Source organism: Vicugna pacos, chromosome X (assembly GCF_048564905.1).
Source record: "Vicugna pacos chromosome X, VicPac4, whole genome shotgun sequence".
In the NCBI taxonomy this organism is placed as follows: Eukaryota; Metazoa; Chordata; class Mammalia; order Artiodactyla; family Camelidae; genus Vicugna; species Vicugna pacos.
Genome location: NC_133023.1, coordinates 84463224 through 84476596, shown reverse-complemented (window position 1 = coordinate 84476596; position 13373 = coordinate 84463224). Strand labels below are relative to the sequence as shown.

Sequence of the window (13373 nt, the reverse complement as noted above, 5' to 3'; positions counted from 1 at the left end):
TTTCGAGCAAGAGTAAGCCAAAATCTCTGGCCCTAAAGTCTTAAGGTGCTATCAAGCAATGAAGTATAGTGGAAAAAACTCTCAAAAAGAGTTACTCATTTCCAAGATCATGTCTCAAGAAAGAAAATGCCTAGTTTGTGTAAGCACAGACATTGATGCTGGAACAGAGTATAATGGGGAGAGAAGGTGAGGTCAGAGAAGTAATGAGGGTCCAGATCATGAAGAGGTCTATAAGGCTACTGGAATTACTTGGGTTTCTCTTAACATGATATGGGAGGCACTGGAAAGAGGGTTTTGGACATGATCTGATTTATGAATAGTATCACTCCAACTGTTGTATTGAGAATAGACTGAAATATAGTAATGGTAGAAGCAGGGAGACCAGTTACGAGGACATTGCAATAATCAAGGTGAGAGAGCCTTAAAGCTTGAACTAGGAGAAAGTAATAGAGCTCAGAAGTGGATTAAGTTTTCTTCATCCCATCACCAAATTCCAAACCATTTCTGAAAGGCCATATAGCATAACCAAGTGAAACACTTTTACAATAACCTTCATCTTCCAACACAACAAGCCATACCGCCCCCTAAATGCTTCATCTTTTTATTCTCCATATTATAAAGTCTCATAGTCCCCACTCTGGTATCACTTTCTTAATTAAACAGTGCATCAGTGGCCTACTGTCTAAATATTAATAGCATATTTGTTAGCCAACAGAAATTCAGGCAAGAAGCCAAAGGACTCAAAGTTTTTGTGAAACTGTTATTGGTAAGGATGGATACTGAAAGCTTTGCTAGGGCTGTCACTGAGTTAAGGAAAAGCTGTATGAAAGGAAAATGCACTAGTATGCAATTACTCTGTTCGTTTCCCTTAAAATCAAGCACACTTGTATCTCCATTACCTCACTAAGTCCATTATGGGCCTTGGATTTTCATCACCCCAGGAACTACAATGAAGGGTAACCTGCTGTGTATTGGTCTAATCCTGAAACAGGAAGGGGGCAAGGCACAGCCATTCAAGAAACAACACAACAATTGACATCAGGATGGCTGAGGATTCAAACCCCAGTAGGCCGTGAGGCTCAAGATGGTGGGAGATTTGACTTCTAGTAGACATTGAGCTTCATTATACGCCCATGCTAATATATTAGCATGGTGAATAACAGGCCCACAAGCACCATGGCAGACCCAAGGCTAGCCACAAAAGGTCAAAGAGTGGGAAATGGCTAACTTCTTGAGAATCCCGGCCCCTTCCACAGGCTAGTTAGACTGGTCCTTCCACTTATTAGCATATGAAGCCACTAAGCCCATAAAAACTGGCAACGCAGGACTCCTGGCCTCCTCCCTTCTCCCCCTCTTCGGAGATGGCTCACATTCTGTCTATGGAGTGTGTACCTACTTTTAATCTAATCTGAGCACCCAACAAGCACACCTCGTGGCCTTTCTCTTGCCTTTTGATGTATTTCTAAATAAATCTACCTTAATCGTGGCTCGCTCTTGAATTCTTTCCTGTGCGAAGCCAAGGACCCACACTTGGCAGGGTACGTCCCAGGGGCTCAACCGAAGCCTGGGACGTGGCCCTCCCTCCTCACGACCCACATCCATTTTTCCTGAATCAGTCCTAGATTACAACTCAAGTCAATAAAATCACGGAACTATCAGAAATGGCATTAATGCCATAAACTAATTACGATAATTTAATTCAGCTGATCTCTTATAGGAACACTAACAAGTTGCTCTGCTTCAGCTGAGCTCTTATAGGAACACTAACAAGTTGCTCTGCTAGAAAGAAAAAGCATAAGGAAACACTTCTCTTCTGATGTTAGCTAAATGATCCATACTTGGGATAGCTAGAACAGAAAGAAGTCAGGCTACAAATCCCATGCCAGTGCTAAAAACACTTTTTTAAAGACGATCAAAAATTAGCAATCCATGGTCACACGTGGGCTGAAAGCACACTGTGTTAAGCCCAAATCTTAAATTTCAGGAGACTACACATTAAAAATATGGTTATTAGCATCTCTTCAAATATTAGAAAAATAACACAGGCTATGTCCCAGCAAGACAAAAAAGCAAAGAGATATTAGTCAATCCCCAAAGAAGTAAAGTTGGGTAGACAAGAAGGAGACATATCTCCAATCCAGATTAGAATTCAGAGATCTGAGTTGTAGTCATAGCTTCTCCATTAAATAGCATGACCATAGAAATACCAGTTAGCTACCCTGAGCCTCAGCTTCCCCACCTGAAATAAAATGGGCTTAGACACAAATCTCACTCCCACTTATTCTATTTTGTCAAATACTAAACAATGCACAAGCACACGACAAGGGAGAGGAAAGGGATTACTCAACAAATGATGCCAGCGTTGGCTTAGCTGTTTCGGAAAAAAGAGAAAAACAAGAAAATCCAACGGAGCGCTGAACTTCGTAACTCCTGAGGGATAAGGGTATACAAGGTAAAAAATTACAAAAAAATAATAGAACATATCCTTGCATGATCTTATCAGATGGTAAATAATTTTGTAACTTAAAGAATATGGGAGAAACAGAAAAGGAAAACACTGAGACACTTTCTACATGAAAAAGGAAAACCAATATACTTAGAAATATTAACAAAGCTAAGAGGCAAATGCAAATGAGAAAAGTACAACAACAAAAAAAGAATGGTATACATCCTACCCCCAGCTTGACGGCATCTCCCTCTCTCATCCTCGGCAAAATGAAACGCAGCAGTAAACTCTGACCCAGCAACCCGGGGGAACTGTTTCTAAGTTCACAGACCTGAAAGGCACGTGACTGCTCCACACCGAATCAGAGGGATCTTGCTAAAAGCCCGAGTAACTACCCAATAGCAGCCACTCTGTAAATTAAACACCTCTGTGAGGTAGGCAGGACACAGGTTATCACACTAATTGCGGAGATGAGAAAAGGGAGGCCCAGAAAAGCCACTTCAGATTGCAAACTCAGATTGCAAACTCGTAACAGCTGGTGATTGTTAAACTCAATGCTGAAACCCAGCTGGGTAGGGTTAGACTTTGGTTCTAAAAGTTCCCGTGGCAACTTGTTGCAAATGCAAATTCTCAAGTCACCCTAGACCCTGGAATCCTGACTTCTTGGGGTGGGGCCCAGCAACCTGAGGGCCAACAAGCCCTCCAGGTGATTCTTATGCACACTCAGCTTTTGGAGAGCCACTGGATTCCATGATTTCTAAGGTTCCCCCCCAAGACCTAAAACATTTTTGTTTGTATCTGAGCCCTCATCCCCAGGACGTTTTGCACAAAATCATGCTGTCTGCTTGACCTGGGACCAAAGAACAAAAAAGGAAAAGCTTGATTGGAGTTGGTATTAGTGGGAGGAAACACCTTTTTCCCCTTGGGGAGTTTCTACCTATTGTGTTTGTTAAAAGCTGCCTGTCTCAAGTCATCTGCATATGGCATGCTGGTAACCATAAGTAGGCTTTCTTCCTGGGGTCTGCCCGCTGAGAGGAGCAATGAGCCCCTCCTCACAAAAGCAAACTGGTGGGGGTGGGCTGGGGTGGGGTGAGCAAGAGAAGGCCCGTCAATCACCTTTTCTCAGCAAATGAACTTAGACCTAGAGGCCTCCAGGACCAGCTGGAGAAACTTGTTGGAGGGAACAGCAGGGGCCAACTCTTCAGCTTTTCTGAGCCTGGCTGCTTCCCCGTGCACTTGCCCTGACCTTGGCCAGATTTAAACGCCAGCTCAAGGCTGGCTGCCACGGAGGGAATCCGCTGGCCTGACGCTGACGGCCTGCCCTGCGTTGAGGCCGCCCAGACTTTGAGGGGCGACCAGGGTCTCTGCTCCTCAGCCCTCACTGCCTAATCCCGGTCACCCAGCAGTGGCAGCTACTGCCTCAACCACAAGCCGTCACCCTCACCCCAGCAGCAGCGCTGCTGCCAGCTTCGCTGTTTGCTCTCACCTGGGCCCTGCTTCCCAGCCCGAGCTCTTATGAGGAGGCTCACTGCTCCTCTCTGCGTGCAGACCCCAGGAAGAAACTCAGAGGAGGCATCTGGCTTCCCCCAACATGTCTGATGAAAGTAACATAGAACTGGCTCCATTTGGCCAACCAGAAGCGGCTGCTGTGAAGGATGGAGGGGAGGAGGGGAAGGGGTCACTGATGTCCCGGGGAGTGTTGAAGACATTAACCTTGATGTGCAGGAGGCAGCTCAAGAAGGCTGAGAGCACCAGAAAGTTAGACCATGGTGCCGCGGGGCTGTCCATCACCTTCCACCATCCACACCCTCCTGGGATGGAGGACACTTGAGCAACTTGGCCTCACAGCTAATGAGAAGGAAGATAAAGGCACTGAGGTGGGAAAGCAAGAGGCCCTCAAGCTGTGCTCAGGAGGTTCTGTTTCCTGCCACAGAGGCTGTACACCTGTATCAGAATGTGCCACGAATGGGGGCATCATGAAAAAAAACTGAGGGCAGGCAAATTCCTCAAACTGATGAAGCTTCCCAAGAAAGATACGGTGATTCAATTGCAGCATTTGCAAACTTCTTTCAGAATTTGCCTAATGTCGTTAAGTGACTTAATATCTTCAGAATACTCCAAATAGAACTGAGACAGCAAGGGGACAGGGCACAGCTATTCAAGGAATAACATAGCAACTAACACCAGAATGGTGAAAGATTCAACCCCCAGTAGGCCTTGAAGCTCAAGATGGTGGGAGATTTGACTTCTAGGAGACTCTGAGCTTCATTATGAATAGCATTCCCACAGGTGCCATGACAGTCCCAAGGCAGGCCACAAAAGGTCAAAGAGTGGGAAATGGCCAACTTCCTGGGAATCCCAGCCCCTTCCCCAGGCTAGTTAGACTGGTCCTTCCACTTATTAGCATGACTGGTCCTTCCACTTATTAGCATATGAAGCCACTAAGCCCATAAAAACTGGCAACATGCCTCCTGGCCGCCCCCTCACTCCCTTTCCTCGGAGATGGCTCACATTCTGTCTATGGGATGTGTACCTACTTTTAATCAAATCTGAGCACCCAACCCCCACTCCTCATGGCCTTTCTCTTGCCTTTTGATGTATCTCTACATAAATCTACCTTTACTCAACTGTGGCTTACTCTTGAATTCTTTACTGCGCAAAGCCAGGACCCTCACTTGGCGGGGCACATCCCAGGGGCTCAACCGAAGCTTGGGACATGGCCCTCCTCACGCCCCACATCTGTTTTTCCTGCATCAGAACAGACAAAAATAAAATCCAAACATTATAATGTAGTTCGTGAAACTGAGAGAAAATATGCCTGTCTCTATCAACCTGTTTGATAAGAGATACAAAATCATCTTTATGAGCCTATAGAAGATGAAAATAAATGGAAATCAGGTGTTGAGGAGAGTTGTTGAGGAAATAAAGACAAAACTTGAGAAAAAGTCTGAAGGTAAAATCTACCATAAAGAATTCTTTAATTAGGGGTGAAAGTTTTGAAGAATGCAGAGTTGCTCAGAAATATGATTCAGAAACTCGATGCATCTATTTTAGAGCAACTGAAAGGTATTTAGCTCAAGTTCTCAGATGCTGGTGAGCCTGAGTTTCACAGAATTTCTCTGAACCCAGTAAACATTTCTCAAATTAGGTGTTGACTAAAACATATATGATAAAGTCGTACCCAGGTAATTCTGATGCTTCTTTCCTCATGGACCACAAGTTATAGGCCACATTGGGTGCCAAATACACTGGAAGGAAAAGAAGACTGTCACTCAGAAGGCATTAAGCAACAGGATAGCAAAGGAAAGGAGATTTCTAGAATAGGGTACAAATCAACTTCCAAAGATTCATACTTCAATTACCTTTGAACTCCTGAAATGTCCAAGTTTATAAAGCTAAGTGGGGTTGTTATAGCTAAAATTCTTGAAGATCTTCAATTGGGGTTCTTTTCATCAGTAACAGTCCCATAATCCATATCACATTTGGCAGGACAAGATACACAGAATGATGATGACTATGACACAGTGGGAGAATCAAGTGAAAAGAAGAAAAGGAAGAGGAAGAAAAAGATTAACCAGAAGTGGAAGGAGAACCCTAAAACAAACACTACTTTGTAGAGTGCAAGCTGCGGTGAGCCGGGGTGGGGGTGGGGGTGCTCTTATATACCATTAAGAATAGCTTAAATACAGTCTGCATTACTTACAGCTTTTTTTTACCCTAAGTAGTAAGAAGTTTGGTTTTTTGTTTGTTTTTTTTCTTTAAAGGTTTTTAAACTAGTGCTTTCTTCTTAGAATTTCAATGGTTCCCCACTTTTCTGCCAGATATAGAATTCACTGCATCCTTGAAGTTCCATAGTTTGGTTCTTGTGAAGTACTTTTGTCATAGCTGTAAGCCTACAGCTGTAAAATATCAGAATCTTTAATGGAAATCAGGAGTGGTTTAGAAAATACTCTTGAGAAACCAACTGAAGTATTTTTCAAGCTAGCCTGCGTGACCTGTGCCTTCATCGTGCTGCAGAAAGGTAGTCTCTTGTATTAACTAGTGAACAATGCACTTTTAACCTGACCGTGTGCATGGTTAAGAATTCCAGTAAGCCCATCTTCAATAATTGTTAGTTTATTTGAGGATCTTTGTTTGGGCAGGTAAATTAGAGGGAACTTAGGGTCAGGTGATTAATCACTGGGGTGTTAATAAAGTCTTGTCTTCATTTTGTACTTTGTCATGAAGTATATTTTAACTTCACAAAGCAGTTTTTGTACCACTCTACCTTCTAGGAATGCTATCTTTTCACTTGGTAAGCTTATATCAGATTATTTTATTGAAGGAAGGCTATAATATCGAGGGGGAAAAGATGTTCTAGAGCAGTGGTTTTCAAAGTGTGGTTTTCAAAGCTCATCACGCAGCTGAGCTCAACCCTGTGCTTTGGCTAAGACAACAGTGAAAGAAGCCGGCCTTCACCTAAGGTAAGACAACCTTAATTCACTGGCTTGAAAGTGTTGCAGGTAAGGCCACAAAGATGGCAAGGACTCACATAGGGAGGAGACTGGAACTCCCCAGGGCCTGAGCCACATACGCCTCTGAGGGTAATGCCTGGGTGGTGGTAGTGGAAAAAAGTGTAAGGCACAAAGCTAGCAGCAAAAGAATACAGATACTGTGATGCCATTTATATAAAGTTTCAAAATGTGCAAAAATACTATATACTTTGGGATGTGAGTATATATTTAACAACATATTTCATTCCAAGAAATGTAGGCAAAGGATAAAGGTGTACATGGGAATGAAACCCCAAATTCATGATACTGGTTACTATTTGAGGAAAGTATGCGCACAGCATCAACTCCATTTCTAATGTTTTCTTTCTTAAGCTAGAGAGAGATTATATGGGCACTGAGGAGGTTTATATTAGTGTTCATATTAATATTGCCATAGTTTTATGTGTGACTAAGTAGTAAACGGGCCTCATCTCTAAAATCTAGATGAGAAAGTGAGTGAAAAGGTAGTTGATCAGAGAAAGGGAGTTGGGGAAGAAAGCCTTGTTTCTACACTTAGTTAAGGTTACTTAGATACTTAATCTGGATGGCATTAATGACTTCCTCTCCCGTATGTTATAACAGCATACTTCATATTCTGTTTCACATCAGCTCCCTACATCACGAGCTCCTCACTATTTGGAACTTCAAAGGCTATTATTCATCTTTCTGTCTTAAAGCACCTCCAAAGACAAGTTGGCCTGAGGCAAAGCTATGAAAAGCGGATACCACTTGCATCCCTACCTCCTTTGCCTCTTTTTCCAATGCCCTCTTCTTCATTCTCAAGCACACCTTGAGACCTCTGTCCCCCACCACAGCCCCACTATTATCTCCAGACACCTAAAATCAGGGTTCCCCACAGTCACTCCTCATACAGCACTCCCTTCCCTGGGAGCACCCTATGCCCCAGATCTTTTCTTCATTCCTCTAGTCCTTGCTTCCTCTCAAAATTTCTGTTCTACTTCCTCCAGACCCTGCCTTGAAGTAATTACCTGGTTAACGATAGTTTCAGGTAGATTGGGATACCATGTTAACTTACAATGCACTTGTCTCTGAAGGGACATAAGAAATGATTGTAAGATGGGCAATTTCAGACCCTGTGGCAAAGCAGGGGAAGAAAACGTTAGACAATTTAAACTTACACTATATGAAAAGACAGCAAGTTGGCTAACATGTAACCTCTCTGACCTCCAGAAGTTGCAGTTTGAAGTGAGTTAACCACAAGGCAAACAAGCATTAACACTGGTGCAGTTCACTGCAATCTTATATATACTTTTAATTAGCAAATTAAAGGACATTTTTTCCAATGAAGTTGCCCCCCCTCAATCTAAAGATAGTTATAGCCTCTGGCAACATGAGATATACTGGTATCTAGGGAAATTAGCAACACTTTACAGATATTCAAAGCTTAACTTTAATCTCACCCATTGGGGGCTTTCCAAATTCATAAATGTCATCCTACAACATAATAAAATTTGGTTGTGTACCTTGTACAATTAACCAATACAGTGAAAGCAAGTTGTTTTATTTCATAAATGTTTGAGTATTTACTATGTTCCAGGTACCATTCTAGGTGTTTGGGGGACACATCAGTGAAGAAGCCAGACAATAAGCCCTGCCTTTGTGGCATTTAACTCTTGGTGGTGGTTGGTGAGGTGGGGGGAGTGGGGATGGGGTAATAAAAACAAAGATAAAAATGTGTTAAATGGGAAAGTTCAAAGCTATGAAGGAAATAGAAAAGGTGGTGATATGAGAGTGACTGGGGTGGCAGTGGGTGACAGCTTTAGTTAGAGCAATCAGGGAGGGTCCTTGTGAGTGCTCTTTGACTAAAACTTGAATTCCAAGGAGGGGACAGCCATGGACAATTTAGGAGGAAGCTTCCCATGAAAACGCCTAAGAACATAAAAATGTGGGAGGAGGCATTTCTTCTTACAGAGGGCAAGCATTTACTGATTGAAGGTGGACAAGAGGACCAATTAGAATTCTACATCCTCTGAAAAAACTACATGCTTAGAAAACAAGGAGACTGACAAACCTCACTAATAACCCTTAATTCTGATAATGTTCATTATACATTATCATGTTTAATATTCACAAAAACTCTATAAGGTGGTAAATAATATCTTTTTTAAAAGATGAAACTGAGGACCAGACAGAAAGCACACCAAAAGCCACAAAGCTATTAATAACAGAGGAACAAAAAACTTTCTTAACATCATAAGGAACATTTATTTACAATCAACAGCCAACTTCCTATTTAATGGTTGGGGAGTAGGAATCTCTAGTCAAAGAGGAGAGTTAAGAATTATAGTTTCTCGGAATATGAAAATGAAAAAAAAAGGATTATAGTTGTTCAGATTCATAGGCATGGAAAAATTATGGTTACCAAAGGGGAAAGGGTGGTGAGGAGGGATAATTAGAAGTTTGGTGTTAACAGATTCACACTGCTATATATAAAATAAATAAAAGGGACCTACTGTATAGCACAGGGAACTATATTCAGTATCTTGTAATAACCCATATGTGTTTCTGCTAAGGAAGAGTAGAGACAGCCCTGGTCATAGCCTGCAGTAGGAAATGGGGGGACCTATTAGGTACCTCCTCACCACAGGACTTCCATCACATCATCCAGGTCTGCCCTCTGGCCAGGAGCAACATCTGCTTTCCTTCCGTATCCCAAGGCTCAGGGTCCCGCTGAGGTTATGAGCACATTTTAACAAGGGCCATGTGGAGACAACGTCTTGCCTTTACCGTCCTCAGAAAGTGTTGCCCATCTTTTGAGGCCAAGTTCCCCCTCCTCTGGGAAGCCTTTTCTGAGAAAAGCCCATCAATTGTGGTGCCTCCTGACTTATTTGAGTCAATGTATGTTAAGATGGAAATGTTTCTACACTGTCAATGTCCTCCAGCCAAATATCACAGGAATGTGCCTACAGTTGAGCAAGTTGGGTTTATTATTCATAGCAGTGAGGGAGAACATACACCTTGGTGGAATCATGTGATGTCTTAATAACAAGTGTCAGAAAGAACCTATTATAGGAGTTGGGGTTTGGTTGAGTAATTTTGGGAAGCTTTGAAGGAAATGGGAGTTTGCTCTAGATTGGATGCCTTTAGATAGCAGGAGCAATTCTGTAATTGGTATTTGAATAAATACCAATTTTTACTATTTATTTGAATAAATCTTATCTACAGAGAGAGGAGACTAGAATCAGGATAAAGCTGTAATTGGTAAAGGAGTGGTGGACACTCATTTTAGCCAAGAGAGTCTAAAAATCTGTTTAGTAATGAGCAACCTTGTTTTCATGCCCACTTAAAATTAAAGTGACCTTGTCTTATCTCCTTTCATCATGGTCTCAGGGACCTTGTCTGATATTGGTGTTCTAAAATGACAATTTTATGTCCAATAGGAAAATAACATGGCCTTGCTGTGTCACTCCAGTTCTGAATGTCAGTGGCTTCTCTTTTTTTCCTTTATTCTCAACATGCAGTCTTTTCCCCCAAATAGACTGTGAGATGCTTCTTGCCAGAGATGACGGCACTTCTCCATCCTTGGCAAGGTATTGCACCAGGCATTATATGTAGGTGTTTAGTAAATACTTGCTGACTGAGGATCAGGATGGCTGGTCTGGGGCTTTCAGAGACCCATAACTCATGGCCATTTACTTTGTGCCTAGAAAATAAACTTTCAGGTGTCAAGTTTCTCCTGAAGCTGCATGTACAGGGTCTGTCTCAACTTTAGATCAAAGGTCAGGAGATTGGTTCTAGTCCTGGCTCCTCCATTAAGTGGTATGACCTTGGGGACGCCCATCAGCAGCTTTAGGCCTTAGCTTCCTCATTTAAAAAAGAATGGTCTTAGATTCAATATCTAAAGGCCTTTTCAGCTTTGAAATTTTGGTAGAATATGCATTTCTCTCGCATCTCTTTTACCTTTAAAGAAAGTGCTGAAGGGGACATGGCTACCCATCATTATAGAGGGGAATAATTACTTAACAAGTGGTGTTGTAGGGGAGCTGTTTAAAAAATCAACTCATGTGTCTCTGTTAACTCCAAATGGACTAAGGAGTTATATGTAAACATTCAGAAGACTTCCAAAAAAGAAGTATAAAATTTATCTCTGGATGAGAAAATATTTGCAAATTTATGATGTTAAAACCATAATAAAGAAAATATTATTAGACTTTGCAACACAAAAATATATACTTAGAAATATTAATCAACTTATAAGGCAAAAATCAAACTAAGAAAACATTTTCAACAACTGGTTTAACTGGTTAATATCCTAAATATAATCCTATCTCATTCCATCTACCTATCTCAAATCTTGACTGAAGGTGCTGTATCAACTCAGCCAGGGAGGAAGTGTGTAACTCCACACAGCTGAAAACAACTGACTCCTCCAAAACCAAATTAGATGATTCTTTCTGAAGGCCTGAGAGACTACCCAATAGCATCTGTCCAATAGTTAAATGTAAAAATTATTGATAAAATAAAACCCTGTGTGTGTAAGCTTTCACAGTATGAAAAAGGACTTTCCCCTCATTATCTTATTTGATTCTCAGGGCAACATTGTAAGATAGCTAGGTAATCATTACTCCAACTATACAGATGATAAAACTGAATCCTAGAAATAAGTAAGTTTTCCAAGATCACATGTGGGGGTAAATGTTAAAACCAAATCTATTTGCACAGCAAAGGAAACCATTAGCAAAACAAAAAGAACCTATAGAATGGGAGAAAATATTTGTAAAAGATGAGACTGGCAAGGGCTTAATCTCCAGAACATATATACAGCTCATGCAACTTAATAAGAAAAGAACGAACAACCTAATCCAAAAATGGGCAGAAGACCTAAACAAGAAATTCTCCAATGAAGACATACAAATAGCCAATAGGCACATGAAAAAATGCTCAATATCGCTAATTATCAGAGAAATGCAAGTCAAAACTACAATGAGGTATCACCTCACACCAGTCAGAATGGCCATCATTCAAAAGTCCACGAACAATAAATGCTGGAGAGGCTGTGGGGAAAAGGGAACCTTCCTACACTGCTGGTAGGAATACAGTTTGCTGTAGCCATTATGGAAAACAGTATGGAGATTCCTCAAAAGACTGAAAATAGACTTACCATATGATCCAGCAATCCCACTCCTGGACATATATCCAGAGAACCTTAATTCAAAAAGATACATGCACTCCAACATTCATAGCAGCACTATTTACAATAGCCAAGACACAGAAACAACCCAAATGCCCATCAATAGATGACTAGATAAAGAAGCTGTGGTATAGTTATACAATGGAATACTACTCAGCCATAAAAAAGAATAAAATAATGCCATTTTCAGCAACATGGATAGACCTGGAGATTGTCATTCTAAGAGAAGTAAGCCAAAAAGAGAAAGAAAATTACCATATATCACTTACATCTTTAAAAAAGACACAAATGAACTTGTTTACAAAACAGAAACAGATTCACAGACATAGAAAACAAACTTATGTTTTATCAGGGGAGGAAGGGGGTGGGAAAGGATAAACTGGGAGTTCAAGATTTGCAGATACTAACTAATATACATAAAGTAGATAAACAACAAGTTTATACTCTATAGCATAGGGAACTATATTCAATATCTTGAAGTAACTTACAGTGAAAAAGAGTATGAAAACAAATATATGTATGTTCCTATATGACTGAAGCATTGTGCTGTACACCAGAAATTGACACATTGTAACTGACTATACTTTAAAAAATTTATATATACATTATACATATAATATATAATATTATATATATATATATATGTAATATAACAACTGTAGCACTCAGGATGGGATTCTGCCTCAGTTTTGCTGTCTTTATAGCGAGGATTTTGAATTAGAGATTTACTACCTTGCCTTCCAAATTTAAACCAATGATTTATGATAACATCGTGCTTCATTCTCAAGGTAAGACCAGAAGAAAAATAAAAACAATGAAATTTGGTTGGGTTGATGAAAGGAAGAACAAATCCTTCCTTACTTAGATGAGATTTATTAGTGTTATTTTTCCTTAATGTAATATCCAAATATTATTTGTTTTGTTTAAAAAAACATTTTTAGTGTTATGAAATTTTTTATAGAGTATAAAATAGCAGTTAATTTCTCCATAATTTTCAGATTTATTTATACTTGAGGTCTTAATTAAGTAGATCTTGAAATCAATAAAGTCTTGGACTGTTGCCTCAGAAACATCCTTGGAAGCCTGCCCTTTTAACGTCTGTCATGCTTAGCTCTTAGAAGACCTGGTCCTTTAAAGAAGTATCTCTTTTTTTTTTTACCCAGTCTTTGGAGGCTTGAAGTGAATTTGTTCGAGTTCATAATACACCTTCCAGCTCCTAATGTTTACCACTTCAACACTCAGT

General features: G+C 40.7%; 1 long non-coding RNA gene across 1 annotated transcript in view; it reads right to left on the bottom strand.

Annotated features, from left to right (window-relative positions):
* Positions 1-2710, bottom strand: part of LOC140691876 (uncharacterized) — a 457385-nt gene extending 454675 nt beyond the window's left edge. Inside the window, exon 1 of the long non-coding RNA XR_012067505.1 lies at positions 2676-2710. This is a non-coding gene — a long non-coding RNA (uncharacterized lncRNA). The remainder of the gene's footprint in view (positions 1-2675) is intronic.
* Positions 2711-13373: the final 10663 nt, after the last annotated feature.